This window comes from Lepidothrix coronata, unplaced genomic scaffold, assembly GCF_001604755.1.
Source record: "Lepidothrix coronata isolate B3197 unplaced genomic scaffold, Lepidothrix_coronata-1.0 Scaffold133, whole genome shotgun sequence".
In the NCBI taxonomy this organism is placed as follows: Eukaryota; Metazoa; Chordata; class Aves; order Passeriformes; family Pipridae; genus Lepidothrix; species Lepidothrix coronata.
The window spans coordinates 1,878,832-1,894,748 of NW_016690313.1; the positions used below are offsets into that span (position 1 = coordinate 1,878,832).

Below are 15,917 nucleotides of genomic sequence, written 5' to 3' on the forward strand. Positions count from 1 at the left end.
AAACCGCCCCATTTGTGAAACAAGACAATATCCAGAGGTAAAAATATAAAAAGCAGTGAGTTGGCTTCACCAAATATGAAAGTTAACCAAACTGGTACATAATCAACAGTTAAAAAAATATCATATAGAAGAAATAATATGGAAGTGTACAAATGTGACTGGCAGGCTATGAGAACAGAAGCTGTGGCAAAGCTCCCTTTAAACTACAATGAAACATGATCCTTACAAACCCACAAGCAAAAAAATATTTGCAGTCAAGTTTCTAAGCTAGAAGAGGCAATGTCAATCAAGTCAAATTTGTTGCATGTCCTCCAGGAAAGGATGACAAAGTTCCTACAAAAAGGACCCAAGAGAAACGGGATGAGTTCAACAGCATCACGTGTGAAATTATGTACTGAAGGCCTGAATAAAAACCTTGCACAAGCTGGGATCTCATCATCTGGGAACAACCATGAAGAAAGGGAACATGAACTTTTACTTGACCCCAAAATGAACAGTGAACAGTAGCAGGAACACAGCCGTGGAAAGGGAAACAAAACCCTACAATAAATCAGAAGTCCAAACTGCAACAGAAAAGTATGAATGGTAAGATGTTATCCAGAGCATGGTGTGCCATTATGGGAGCCTCATCTATAAGAGAACAACTCAAAGGGGAACTGGCACAGAGAAGCTCAAATAGGATGAGTAGAAGTGAGAGTTATTATTATGAGATGAGAGTATAAAAAAAACACCCAGACTTGTTTTGCATACAAAAAAGAAGGCCAAGAATAGATGTTAATATTCTACAGCAAGTATTTTAAATGCCAAGGAGAGAAAAGAGCTAATAGATATTAATAAACTATTAGTTAATTTTAGTCAACTAAAATTAAATTAGGTAACTACTTTAACTGGAAATTTAAAGAAAGTTTCACATAATGAAAGATTAGACTCTAGAATAGCTTGAACACTGCATATAGAACTCCTAATTACTTTTAAGACAGAGCACAGTGAGGGAGATTAAATCATCCAGTGGCTTGTAATACCATGCAATTGGATTCAGTGATATAGAAGTCTCTCATAGTATGTTTATATTTGAACAGTGATTGTAATTCTCCATTGAAAAGTTCACCCTGAAAATGTTTACATAAACTTATCAAGACATATACACATTACACATTTTACATGTGTATAAACATACTCCAACCTAAGAATAACTTACCCCTTAGGTATAAACAATTCATTTTATTTTTAGAAAACCCTAAACTGAATGCATAAATACAACATTGGCACTGAAAAAGCTTCTTTCTTTTAATTTTTCCCAAAGTGCTTGCTGGGGATTTTTTAACCAAGTATAACTGGTATTGACTAGGAACTGCTATTTTTCTGATAGCAAACTCAGAAAAGACACTGCTCTCAGATAAAATTATTCTTTGTTTGTTTGTTTGTTTGTTTTTTAATTCAGAAGATGAGAAAGCAATTCCCAAAACTTCTGCTGCCACAAAAGGATGATTAGGATCCCAAGGTCAACAACTTTTGATCACTGCTGAAGGAGAAGTTCATTGTCTGTGTTTCCACAGAGAGCAATAAAATAGTCTAAAGGCATTAAATTAATGCAATATAAAAGGAGAGTTTTGCAATACACTAAAAAGAAACCCCCAAACAAATCCAACTTACTCCAGTGGTATTTTAAGTATATTTCTATCCACCTAGAAAAAAAGGAGAATGAGCATATCTAAAAAGAACATTTTAACCTTTTGCTCCATGGCTTGGAACTTTGTAGGCTGTATTTCTCTATGTTTATGAGCAGTTTTTCATCTGTTTAGCAGCTGATTCCTCAATCAGACAAGTACTTTCTTTTGTATTACCAGCTTTATTAAAGGCTAAGATCTTATAAGTAAAATAATTACAGGTACTTTCCACATCAAGAAGAACCCTTTGAGAGGCCAGAAAATACACAACACGATCTTGACAGCCTTCAGAAAACAAGTACAGTCTACTTAGGCATTTATTTAAACTGAAGTTTCCCAGAACTGGAATTAGGCAAGAGCCCATTTGATCCACAAATCTTCAGACTGTTATGGAGAATGTTTTTTTTTGAAGTGCCAGGTTCTTACCTGGGACTCACAGAACCAGACAATAATTTGCAAAAGAGACCTCCAGAGATCTAGTCCTGCCCCCTGCTCAGTGCAGGTCTAATCAGATGGGTTGCTCAAGGCCAGGTCCAGTTGAGCCTTGAACACCTCCAAAGATGTTCCACAAGCTCTCCAGGCAACCTGTTCCAGTACTAGCACCCATATGGCAATTTTTTTCCCTACAACATCTAATTGGAATTTCCTGCCTTTTAACTTGTGTCTCAGAAACTCCAAAAGACTCCAGATCTTTGGCAGCCCTTCAGGCAGGTGAAAAGCTTTAGTGCAAATTCTTCGTAAAGTTGGTAAAGGGTTTTAAATTATTCAAGTCTTCAAGAATAGTATAGATCACTGATGCAGTTTTTAATTTTTATTTCCCCCCAGAATTATTAGGACAAACTTGAAATTAAGACATAGCAACTGTGTATATAATCCAATTATAAAACAAGTGTAGTTTGACACACCTCTGAAGATTCATTCTTGGTTATGTTTTGTCACACAGAAAACTAAACAATTACTCCTTAGTTATTTACATATTTACTACAAGCAGGCTCATTTTCCATATCAGGCTATTAACATATGACTTCGAGTTTTTGATGCTGGATTCTTGGCAGGATATAAAATAATTGCTCATCGTTACCTGATGACATGAAAAATGTAAGAATCAAGCTGTAAACACAAGCTGGTTTACAGCTCAGTATTTTTGCACATTCTCAAAATTGCTGATTTTTCAGTTATAATATGGCTTCCCTTTGGAAGTGTCAGTAAGTGGAATTTCATTGCTCTCCATTTCCTGCAGTACTTTGTTAGTAGAAAAATTCATTATTGAGTAGAATAATCCTCATTGGAAGAAAGTCTAATTTTTGTTACTATACAAATATATTTGTGTTCCCATTCACAAGCTGGACTACTTAAATCATTGCAAATATGAATACCAACACTCCAAGTGAAAAAAATAATCTTTTATTTTGAATAAATGTCTCTTTGCCATGGCGAAAACATAGGGAATTCATTAAATTCTTCAAAATACACTAGATGGCTCCACTGGTGTTCCTACAACGTGCTCTGGTAACGTTTCAAATCTCCCACAGGAGTTACTAAAGAAACACCTTCCTATTTCATTTCAGCAGGATAATGTCTTACCTAGAGTATACTCTTCCCTAAGGTGGCATACCATAACATTAACTCCATCTGAAAAACTTCTATAAAAGCAACTTAAAAGACACCATGTTTCCAATAACGAAACATCAAATAAAATCAAACAGAATTCAACCGAGCCACGCACCAGAACTCATTAACGTCGGGACACGCAAACCTTTGGTTTCGCTCTGCAAAGCACTGCCATGAACCTGGTGCAGTAAATTCCATCCCCACACACCACCTGCAATATCAATGACTTTCCTGTTATATTCACAGTATGGTTATTAGATTTGTTAGAAAGTATATAGCTCAATTTGATTTCTAAAAGTAATCCTCAAGTGATCCCAGAGCTATTGTTCCGCCTTACAAAAGAATCTAGAAACTATTGCCCAAAGAACTCCCTCTGTGAGTCTGACTGCTCAGCATTCACACATTTGGGCTGACTTCTCCATGCAAAGCAGTTCTGATGTCATAGTCCTTTGGTCCATAAAACAAGTGAGTTACCTGATATACAGATTAACACCTTACAGACAACGCCGTCTGTTGGAAAGATTATCAGAGAGTTCTGGTTTTTAGATGTGGGGATAAAAGATATGTTCACTTCATTACAGCTGGTTTGCATCATGCTTCTTACAGAGAAGGAGCTGAGCAAAACAATGCAAAGGCTTAAATCGTGTCAAAAACATATTGGGGTCTTTTCAAAATATGTTCCTCATCATTTATCTTTATTGCTTGTTTACCTGATACCACCTCTCTGTGGATCACTCTGACAAACACCAAGGTCTGTCCAAAGTGAAGAAAAGAGTAGAAGCACATTGTGCACGAAAGGGTCTGGCATGGCATCTTTATAGATGTATCCACTAGGAAAAAAGGCAAATCTTTTTACAGTATAGTTAGCAAAAGTCTGATAAACAAAATTAAGAGTCAAGTGTTCCATGAGTCACAGAACTAATCAGGTATCACCTGAAGTACTGGGCCAAATTTTACAGCAAGTGCTTTAAAACAAGTAGTCAACAAGCTGAAGGAGATCTAGAGACCAACAAAAAAGTGTTTAGAAAACATGACTCATATGGAAACACTGGAAGTTGTGCTTTGGTTTGTTTTTCTTTCTGGATAAGAAGGCTGGAGGGGATCTGATGGTTATCTCTGTAAGAAGTTATTAAAAAGATGTCAGTCTTCAGACATTCTCCATGCCAAGCCAGTGCAAGTCAAGGAATACTTGACTGAAGTGGCAGCAAAGCAGCTCTGAGCTAGACATTAGGAAAAATTTGTTATGTATAAACCACAAGATATCACCAAGACATATTATTTATGCAATTCCTGTTATTTAAGAACATTTCTAAGAAGAGGAAAGGAAAACACTGTTTTGGAATCCCAGAAGTATATTAGATTTTGGGTCAGTTTTACAATTTATTGACACTGTTTAAACCCCACGTTTCTAACATACGTGACTTATTTTATTTGAATTCCCTTTTGAAAATCATTCAGGGTTGAAGTTGTTTCATTCCTAAGTTTGAGCAGGAAATCTGCAGTTAAATTTAAAGTTGCTAACATCACGTCTTAGGAAAAGTGGCTGATCAAATTTTTTCCTATATCATTCCATTCTTTCTTCTGTCTTATCTCCTGATACTTCCAAGACTGCATCAGGGGTTCTTTATCACAGATTTATTTCTTTGTACTAGAAATACAGGCAGAAGGGCCTCCTTCACACCCTCTTCCCTGTCAACAGTTTCCCAAGTATGACTTCTGAAAGGCAGAGTCCATAATGCCTACTCTTTTCTGTCTGTTGTAAGGTGGTATTCTGCATTGACTAAGCACATTTTGGATACACAGAAACCTTTCTTCTTGAGTCTGCAAAACTCATCTTTGACTCTTCATCCTTCAGTATCAGGAATGCCAAAGTATCTCTCCAATAAACTGAAGTTTATATAAAACATATACATATATATATATATACATATATATAAAACCTCCTCAGAAACATTACAAGAAGGATGTAGACAGCTGGTATCCTTGCCCGTGGGGAGGGGTTGGAATTAGACAATCTTTAAGGGTCCTTCCCAACCCAAACCATTCTATGAGCTATTATTTGTTTTCTTTTTTTAAAAAAAAGGTATAACATACAGAACCCACACTTTTTTTTGAAATTGAAAATTTTAGCTCAAAGTTGAACACATGAACATAGATGTTACAAATAAAAAAAAAACAACCAAATGGGTAATTTCCAGGAGGCTCTGGACAGCACAGAACTGTCTGAAGGGACCAGCACACACTTAAAAGCATTTTCACTGATTGATTTCATGCTGAAGTGGACAGAGAGGTGCAAAGCCATGGTACTTTCCATGGCAACTGCAAGAGATGCCATATATATACTTTTGCTGTAGAGCAAAAGATGAAGCAAGACTGAAATGCAGAGCCATGCACAGGTTTGGTATTTTTCCCCTCTGTACAAAGGACCAAAATCTGTCTTTCACTCAATACATTCACCTTGAACTAGATAGCCTGATGACATATCCTGAAACTAAAGCTCTTTCTAGGCTATCCCTGATTTTCCCACAAGTTTTAACGAGGCTGTTGAATGGCCAACCGATGTTTAATTTCTGTTCTTTGCCATTTTGCCTGGCACATTCCACATTTGCATCTCTTCCATTCATTTCACCTCTGACTCATATTATTCCCCTTTAAAACGCCCTACTCCCTTCAATCATGAATTATTCAAATCACTTGTCCTTTTGGCATTTTTCTGATGCTCCATTTTTCTCAGCATAACTTACATACAGCTCTTGTCTTCTAGATTTGCTTTTTACCCTTCGATTGCTATATTTTTCAATTGTCCACGTTTTCATTAATTTCCTGCTCTCTTCCATATTCTTCCTCACTGCTTCTCTACAAAGTAGCAATGCAATCCTACAGGTATTCTTGAGACATAATAATTGCCATGGTCTCTGAACAACAAGTAGGTGTTTACCTCAGAAAATATCACTTAAAAAACTTTTCCTATTTCCTAGGGAAAGAAATTCTCATTTACCAATGTACAACCCAAGTAGTTATGAGCCAGGCTTCTTCTCCACTATATTGATAGAGATCAAATTGAATATATTCACGTTCATTACAAATAAATCCCACCCAAGTGATATGAAATCACTGAAACTTTACAATTCTGCACAAATGAACATTAACCTCTTTTCAGCTCATTACACTTAACCCACCGTTTTACCAACCAGCAATTGAAGTTAGAGGGCTGAAACACTGACTTGTATGTACAATTCAGTTCTTCCCAAAAAGCTTTCCACTACAGTACCTCACCAACTGGACCTTAAATAATCACCTGTGTATCCCGCATGCCTAATTTAATCTAGTTTCTGGTGAAATGGCAAATGTAAAAAAAATACAACCCATCTGAAGTTAATTTGTGGATCATCACTGTTATATATAGTGTTCTTCTGTTACATCCTTTGTTCATTCCTGTGACAATTAGAATATACTGTGTCTGACTTACAGATACTCAGTTTTAAAGGTTTATGCAGTGTATTGAAGGAGATTAATATTCTCAAGAAGATTAATATTCTCAAGGAGATTAATCTAAAAAGCTAGCATTTGTGATAAAGGTACCTGATTTTGGGGGGTAAGGGAATGCTGAGGAAAAAAAAAGGAATTAAAACCATGGTGAAATCGTGCAACTACTGCCTGTATTGTAACAACATATGAGTAAGGAAATTCCTGGTTTAGGTCTTTCACAAATCCATATTGGCTTTACAAGTAGTTCCTGCAGTGAAAATTTCTTCATTCAAGAAGTTTAGCTCCTGATTAGAAAACCCCCAAAATATCAGGGATGTCTGCATTGTAGCTATACAGATTTGGGAGACTGTAAGAGCCCAAATAAAAATTCATTCTGAATAATTACTTCAGAACTTTACAAAACATTAATTTCATTTTTTACAGGATGTTCTCCAACAGATCTTTTCCCTGATTCTTGCATGTCCAGCAGCAAGAGAAAGTCTACAATCACTATTCAGATATCTAAAAATTATTGTTCCAAGTATTGCCTAAATATCTGCAAACTACCAGCACTCAAAAAAGGCAGGTAAAATATTTAATTGTAATTTTAAAGATGGATAATGTTTAATTTTAATATTAGACTGTAATTCTTAAATTTGAGATTTAAAGTAGCTTTTCATTTTTCAGAAGCAGTCAGCCTTGTATTCACATTCCCAGTTAGGCACCTGTACAGAAGGAACTAACTAACAGATAGCTTCAAAAGATGTATATTCCAAGAAGAGAAGACTGCTAATGATCTCCCTCATGAAGCTCAAAAGCATAAACAAGTGGTCTCTCCACCACAGAACTTCTTTAAAGAGAATATTGAAAGGATCTTACAGGAAGGTAACGGCATTTTTTGATGTTTTAGACTTTCCTTTCTCATGCCATGGCAGCAACTCCACAGTTCAGAGTGAAGATTCAGACAGATGCAAAAAAAATGTGCACGCAGGAGTAACCAACAAGGCTACTCACTTTCTGGAAGACTTCATGTCTCCTTCATGCAGTTACTTAGGCAATAAAATCCTTTCTCCCTCTCCAGTTGCCTTCTTGCCTTTCCCAAAGAAACTGGACCCACTTAATGCAGTTTTCCTTCTCTTCCAGAATCAAGTGTAGCTTTTCTCCTCTTTGTTTTAATGGTCTCCAAATTCTGTCACTTCCTAGGCAGTCTTTCTGTTCAGTCCCTTGGGCAAACAACCCCCTTATTTGTCAGGCCTCACAACTACTTTTTTTTTTTTTACCCCATATGTTTCAACACTTTTCTAAGTCACTGCCCTGCAAGAAGAAAATGTTTACATCCAATAACTTGGTAAGGTCACTAAAACACAGGCTGGTAAAAGACAGCAGAGCCTCTGATGTGCTGTGTCTGCTGTCAGACTCTGCAGCACCTAGAACAAATATCCAAATTACAGGAGATAGCAGTGAGGGGTGTTAAAGGTTCCACACACACGAAATACAAGAACTAGAAACAGAATATCCAAAAGTTTCCCTCTCATGGCTGCTCAAAAGATGACTGGAAATCACATTATAACTATATTACACATAAATGCAGATACCTGATGCTTTACAATCAAGCAGCTTCTACTTACTTGGAAAATTAGGATGTAGCTGCCAAATTTAGATTGCAACCATGACCATTTATGCGACATATTAATGCTGCCCTATTATAATAAAGATCAGAGACTTCAAGAGAAGCACTTTTCGCAGGAAATTTTCACTACTGATCTAAAGAACACAAAATCATTAACAAACTGCAGGAATGGAAAAATAATCTTATATAAAAGAGCATTCCTTTCAAAACAAATCCAGAGTACCGTAGTAAAGCAACGTGTACAAACAAGCGTTTTGTAACTTTTGTTGACAGGCAACTCCGACTTCATGCCTGGATACACAGTGCACATCACTGAGCCCTCTGGAGAAGATCAACACAACTTCCAGAGAAGGAAAACATATCTGTTGTGGGTTCTGTTTGTACACGCTGGCATTTCTTATTGCCAGAACACAGAGAGTGGACCAACAACTAGAAATGAGATCCTGTAGCACCCTCTCACGCAGCTGCTCCATCCCACCCCGTACACGGTGCCTACAAACACACACTCTGAAGTCTGGTGCCGCTTTAAGTTCAGCTTTTTGAGGAAAAAGCCAGCAACAGACACCTCTATTGTACTTCTCTACATTTGTTTTTGACAAGCTCACTCCCTCCACCTGATTTTCCTCCACACCTCCTGTATCTCCCGATTTCTCTCTACCTTAAGTCTTTGGCCCCTTTCACATCCTACTGAAGCTCTGGACTGACCTGCAAGGATGACTCAGCTGTAATTACATTAAATTCTAATAAAAGGCTCATGCATTTGACAAGGCAGCCTAGCTTAACCCCTGCCTCTCAAATACACGTGTACAGCAAGCAGGCGAGCTGAAGTGTGGCTCGATAGTATGTTTTGGGAACTCTGAGTGCAATAATTTATATTTTTATTCTGTTGTTTCTGGAAAGCTACATTTAGTACGTTATAAAAAAGATCTCTTCCCTTATTTCTATCTTGAGAAAGAATCCTAATTGGCCAGAACCAGTCATAAAAATTTAACCATGTTTCTGAAAACACGAGTGCCAAAGGGTAATGCATCGCTAATGGTTGCCAGTGGAATAAATAGCAGTTCTGACGTCAAAACTTTGTTACACTCCAATAACTGGCTCACTTGGGGTTTCAGGTACAGCAAGTTACATGTCAGTTTTAAATAAAGATATAAAAATAGAATACACGGTGAACCATATTGTCACTATGCAGCCCGAAACTACATGATTTATGTCTAATAAAATGTTAACAAAGGTGATAGAGGGTATAAAAATAGTACTTTCTACCTCATAATATCCTCTTACTTAGATTTGAGAGGGCAAAACAAGGCAGATATTATTTCCCTTTCGTTTTTCAAAACATATGGCCAAAACCAGAGTAAGCAATTTTGAGTGGAAGTGACATTTTTTAAACATTTATAGTACCTTTACCCAAAAGACAGTACAGTCAAATTCAAGTCGTAAAAACCTGCATTGCAATGGATCTCTGAGTCCCACTCAGATAAACACATTTAGAAGCAAGAAGCTTTTTCCCTTTTCTTTCAATTTGTTCTGTAGAGCAACCATTAAACAAAACATTGTAAAAGACTTTTGTAAAGATTTTGTAAAAGATGCAAACAGTGGGCCAGGCTTGTGTAACCAACAGCTTAATTGGTTCAGTGATTTAGCCAAACAGATGATGGGCAAAACTATGGTGCATGTATGGAGCTGAATACTTGAATCTAGGATCTTTCTTGAATACTTAATACTTAACACTTGAATTTAGGGACATGGTGGACTTGGCAGTGCTGGATTAACAGTCGGACTTGATTTTAGAGGTCTTTTCTCACCTAAATAATCCCCTAATTCTTCCAGCTATGCCTACAAACAAACAGAGGTTTAGATGTGCAAACTATGGTTGCATCCATAGGGAAGGGAGTGGATAATACTCCTAAGGTAATATAGAAGGCTAGAGATAGAAAGACTGACCTCAGGTTCCTCAAACTTTTATCTGGTGTCCCACATAGATAAAACTACACCATCCTGATCAAACATTAGCATTAAGCATTACTAATCTTTTCCTTTCTAAACCTAAGTATGATCATATAATGTTGCCAAAATATAACCAAAAGCAACAGTATTTTCCATTTCAGGACAGCTGAAATACTGAGGGACTTCCACAAAAGAGGTTATATCATGTACAAAAATAAGGTTAGAAGAAATATGCTGCGTTGTCAAAATGTTATCACCATTTAATTGAGCGCATCCAGCAGCTCACAGTCCATCTCCTATTTGTGGAGACAGTTCAGTTATGGCTTAAAAAGGGCTTCAACTGGGAGAAGGGGTGGGAGAACTGAGCTCCCCCAAGAAAATTCTGAACTAGAATTGAAAAGGATTTTTCCTGCCATGACTCCTCACAGAGGTTGGGGGTCCGTGGTGCCACCCAAATGGAGCAAGGAGGCTGGTCCTTTAGAGAAGAGATTTGCCTGAGATGGTGCTCCCCCTCTTGCTTTCAGCAGGTAGCTTGGACAGAACCTGTCAACTGTTCATGCAGTCACTAATAAATCTCTTTCTCTTGATGAGCAAGTCTTATTCATCTCAAATCATTTCTGTCTTGAGCACCTTTTTAAGTATTCCTGGGAGAACAGGCATTATTTACATTTCAGCAATCCAAATGTGATCTACATAATTTAAATATTTGTACCATGCTCTGCATGCCTGCAAATATCCACTAAAAGTTCTGTTCACAATTAAAAAACCGCTCATGTTGCTCCTAGAAAACATGCAGCCAAAATAAATCCAGTTTGTCTACAGCCCCTATAGAGTTTACCAATCTATTGTTCAAAGTTCGAGACACTGAGTTTTAGACTCAGCATATGTTATCATTTAAACACTGATTCAGATGATACTAAATAGTGATGAAAAATCATAACAATGTTAGTATTTAACACCTGCTCCCTTCCAGAGCAAAAAGCATTAGGACAGTTAGTACAGATCTGAAGTAAAAAAAAAGTAACGGGGGAAAAAAACCTGCCAAAACAAATTCTTACATACTCATTATCATGAGTAGCTCAGGTATGGCAAAAAATAGCTTACTACGTAGACTTCAACATTTTCAGTGCTGAGTTGTCACTGCATTTTCAGTACTTGATCCTAAGTAGAAAAAATATACTGAAAGCAAAAATTGTCTACAGTTACCTTTCAAAATAGTAAATTATACCCTATTATATATTGCGAGATTTTTTTTTCAGCTGCAGAACAGCTCTACTTTTCCAGTAGATTTTTCTCTCCAGTGAGTACCAGAAAATCATTTTAAAAAACCCAATAACAAATAGCAATGTGTAATAACTGCGATTTCAAAATACAATCTACTACAAACAGTAGATTCCTTTTATAAAGACAGGGCAGCTTTTAATCTCCTCAATAAAGGTGACTATTTTACTTGATGTATTTATTTAAATTGCAGCACATATAACTTCCTAATTAGTTCTGACACTGCAGAACCATCACATTTTAAACACATTGTTGTTCAAAAACTGCCCCAGTTTTCTTTGGTTTGCTTTGGCTATTTTTTTTTCTCCCCTAATATCAGCTGGTGCATTTGTCTAAGCTGGAAAAAAGAATTCACCTCAAGAGGGAACAAGTGTTTCAGCCACAGGTTTTTATGAAGAACAAACAGTCAGAGTGGTGACAGGAATATCTAAGTCTGAGCTTGCCAGGGGCAATGGTGAAGCAACACACATTTGCTGCCTTGGCTATGTCCCCATTTTTAATCAGTAACTCTAGTCTTGTGTTGCACTGAAATCTCTACCTTTTGTCTTCCCACTGGGGACTTTCTTATATGACAGAAGCAGCAAAATATCCCATTGCTATGAATAACATTCCAAATTCTTCATTTGTTTAAAAGCCATTAAACAATTACCATTAGAGAGTCCAGAGGAAGGAGCCCTGGAGCAGTACATGGGCAGAAAGGCACTGATGGCTCCCCTTCCTTGCACAGCTCCTCACAGTGCTCATCCTTTCACTGCCGAGCGATGCCCTCCTGCCATCACCTGATGCAGCCCAGAAAGGAAGCTGTGCTTTCACTTCTTGCAAACACCACTTGCCTCGAGAGTCAGAGTTGAGCAACTTCAGTAAATTCTTTGAGCTATCCATGAGTAGTTTCCAACAAAAGCCAAAGAAATGTGTAACCTGGAACAATCTTTGATTCATTAGTAAATGTATCTTAAATCCATAAACCAGACTATAAACCAAAATAAGCAGTGTGAAAGTTGACTGAACATCAACATTCCCTCTCCAAGCTGCTCCAGTCCAAGTTTAAGCAAAGATCTTGTGCAACTAATCCAGTTTATGGGCATTACATCAACTTCTTCATAATAAGGCAGGTTTACTTTGTAGTTATTAAATAAGCAAACCTTCCCAGCAGTATCTGCATGAGGTTACAAAATTCTGTCTACAACTTGCAGACTTTACCAGGCAATTCCATGCTTAGCCTTCCACCACAACTATAAGAGTTCTTTCACTTAGGATAGTGGTTCATCTCAGATGTACAACCACTTTTAACTACAATTAACAACTATAGTACAGTTTTATGGGTGGGAGGTATTCCTCCTATCATTTCCTTTCTCTTAAATGGAACTCAAAATTTAAGTGAGCATCACAGGTGCCAATCATAAAATTTTCAAGAAGAAACCAAAAATGCTATCTATCAGTTTTGACACTTTCGCTTTTCTTTCAGTTATTTTTTTTTAATACTTACAATACTGAAGATTAATTTCAATATTTTTTTTTTAAATTAAGAGAATTTTTCCTAAATAGGGGAAAAAAACCATTCATTTTGTTAATAAGGTATCGATATCTCACTATACTACTTTATCACAGTAGCTTTAAAAGTACACCCCACATCAAGGATTCCCTTGAAGTTTCTAATGCTTTTTTTCTTAGAAGAAAATATTAACCACTTGTTCAACACATCAACACACTGCCTCTGTCAATTTAGACATTTAACTATAAACGTATTCTAATCTTAAAAGTCAGAAATAATAGAGATGTACAAACTCTGTATGTATTTTAGTCATAGCTTTTAGGATGAAGTAAGAAAAAATAGTATTGTACGCTCATAAATAACAGAGCTTTGGCAATATATAAAAATACAAATTATAGCCCACATCACTGTAACACTTCAGGATAGGTGATGACCATCGTTAGACTGTGGAAGTTCATATGCTCAGTTCCTCCAAACTCAAGACCGATGTATCCCCATGATCAGGAAACGAAGCAGAGGGGGCAGGAGAGCTGCATGGATGAGCAGGGAGCTCCTTGTAAATCTCAAATGAAAGAGAGAAACGTATGGGATGTGGAAAGAGGGACAGGCCATGGGGGAGGACTATAGGAACATTATCAGGGTATGCAGAGATGCAACAAGAAAGGCCAAGGCCCACTTGGAATTGAATCTGGCAAGGGATATGAAGGACAACAAGAAGGGCTTCTACAAGTACCTCAGCGGCAAAAGGAAGATTAGGGAAAATGTGGGGCCGCTACTGATTCAGATGGGTGTCCTGGTAATGCAAGACACAGAAGAGACGGAATTACTGAATGCCTTCTTTGCCTTAGTTTTTACTGCGGAGAATGACCCTCAGGAGTCTCAGAACTCAGAGATAAAAGAGGAAGGCTGGAGAAAGGAAGACTTCCCTTTGTCATAGAGGGTTGGGTTAGAGATAGGCAGAAATAACACCCGTAAATCCATGAGTCCTGATGGGATCCACCCACCGGTGCTGAGGGAGTTGGTAGATGTTCTTGCTGTGCCACTCTCCATCATCTTTGAAAAATCATGGAGAACAGCAGAGGTGCCAAATGATTGCAGGAAGGCCAATGTTACTCCCATCTTCAAAAAGGGCAAGAAGGAGCACCTGGGAAACTACCAACCAGTCAGCCTCACCTCCATCCCAGGAAAGGTGGTGGAACAGACCATTCTGAAGGTCATCACAAAGCATGTAGAAGAAAGGAAGGTCTACAGGAGTAGTCAACATGGATTCACCAAGGGGAGATCATGCTTGACCTGCCTTTTATGATGGCATGGTACAATGGGTTGGCAAAGGGAGAGCACTGGATGTTATCTACCTTGAGTTCAGCAAGGCTTTTGGCACTGTCTCCCATAACATGCTCAAAGATCAGCTCAGGAAATGTGGGTTAGGTGAGTGGGCAGTGAGGTGGATCAAGAACTGGCTGAATGGCAGAGCTCAGAGGGCCATGATCAGTGGAGTAAAATCCAGCTGGAGGCCTGCAGTCAGTGGTGTTCCCCAGGGATCAATCCTGGCTCCAGCCTTGTTCAGCTTGTTCATCAAGGACCTGGACGAAGGGACAGAATGCACCCTGAGCAAGTTTGCTGATGATACAAAACTGGGGGGATTGGCTGATACACCTGAAGGCTCTGCTCCCTTCTGGGGGGGACCTTGATAGGCTGGAGAGTTGGGCAGAGAAAAACCTGATGACGTTCAACCAAGGCCAGTGTAGGGTCGTGCACTTGGGGAGGAATAACCCCAAGTACCAGCAGAAGTTGGGGGCTGAGCCAGTTGAGAGCAGCTCTGCTGAGAAGGCCCTGGGATGTTGGTGGGTGACAAGCTGACTGTGAGCTGGCAGTGTGCCCTTGTGGCCAGGAGGGCCAGTGGTATCCGGGGTGCATTGGGAAGAGTGTGGCCAGCAGGCTGAGGGAAGGGAAAGACAAGGAGCTACTGGAGAGGCCACAAAGATGATGAGGAGTCTGGAGCATCTCTCTTATGAGGAGAGACTGTGGGACCTGGGCCTGAGGGGATCTCGTCAACACATACAAGTATCTCAAAGGCAGGTGTCAAGAGGATGATTCCAGACTCTTTTCAGTGGTGCCCAGAGACAGGACAAGGAGAAATGGCCACAGGAAGTTCCACCTCAACGTGAGAAAGAACTTCTTTCCATTGAGGGTGGCAGAGCACTGGAAGAGACTGCCCAAGGAGGTCATGGAATCTCCCCCTCTGGAGACTTTCAAATCCATCTGGACATGTTCCTGTGTCACCTGCTCTAGGTGACCCTGCCTTGGCAGAGGGGCTGGACTGGATAATCTCCAAAGGTCCCAACCTTCAATGAATGCGAAGTTTAACAGTACTGTGCAAGTTTATCTGAGGGATAAAGACAATGCAAGAGTGAAAGCTCCTAGAACAAACTGTTGGAAAGCACTCACTTTTATAATTATGAGCCACAGCATAAGCAAAGAATAGAACAAAACTTCTGATGAAAGTTCCTGTCAACTTCTCTCAAACAGAAACAGGATGAGCCAATCTAGCTAAGAGAAAATAAACTATTTGAAATGTATTTTTACAAGAAAATCACATAATGTACCATCATGATGTGTTTAGAAAATGGTGGGGCATGATCATACTAACTGCATATCCAAATTCTTTTAAATACTAATTGTAGCATGCAAACTTTAATAGACATTTTCAATTTATTTACTATACTGCAGAACATGCATCACATCAACAATTTATGTACCTTCTGTTTGAGCCACAAGGGCAACTTTAGACAAAGAATGATTGCAATCAGAGGACATT

At 38.4% G+C, this 15,917-nt stretch overlaps 1 protein-coding gene across 3 annotated transcripts in view; it reads right to left on the reverse strand.

The window, feature by feature from the left end:
* METTL15 (methyltransferase like 15) overlaps nt 1-15,917 on the reverse strand; it is a 93,610-nt gene that overhangs the window by 20,748 nt on the left and 56,945 nt on the right. The window lies entirely within an intron of this gene.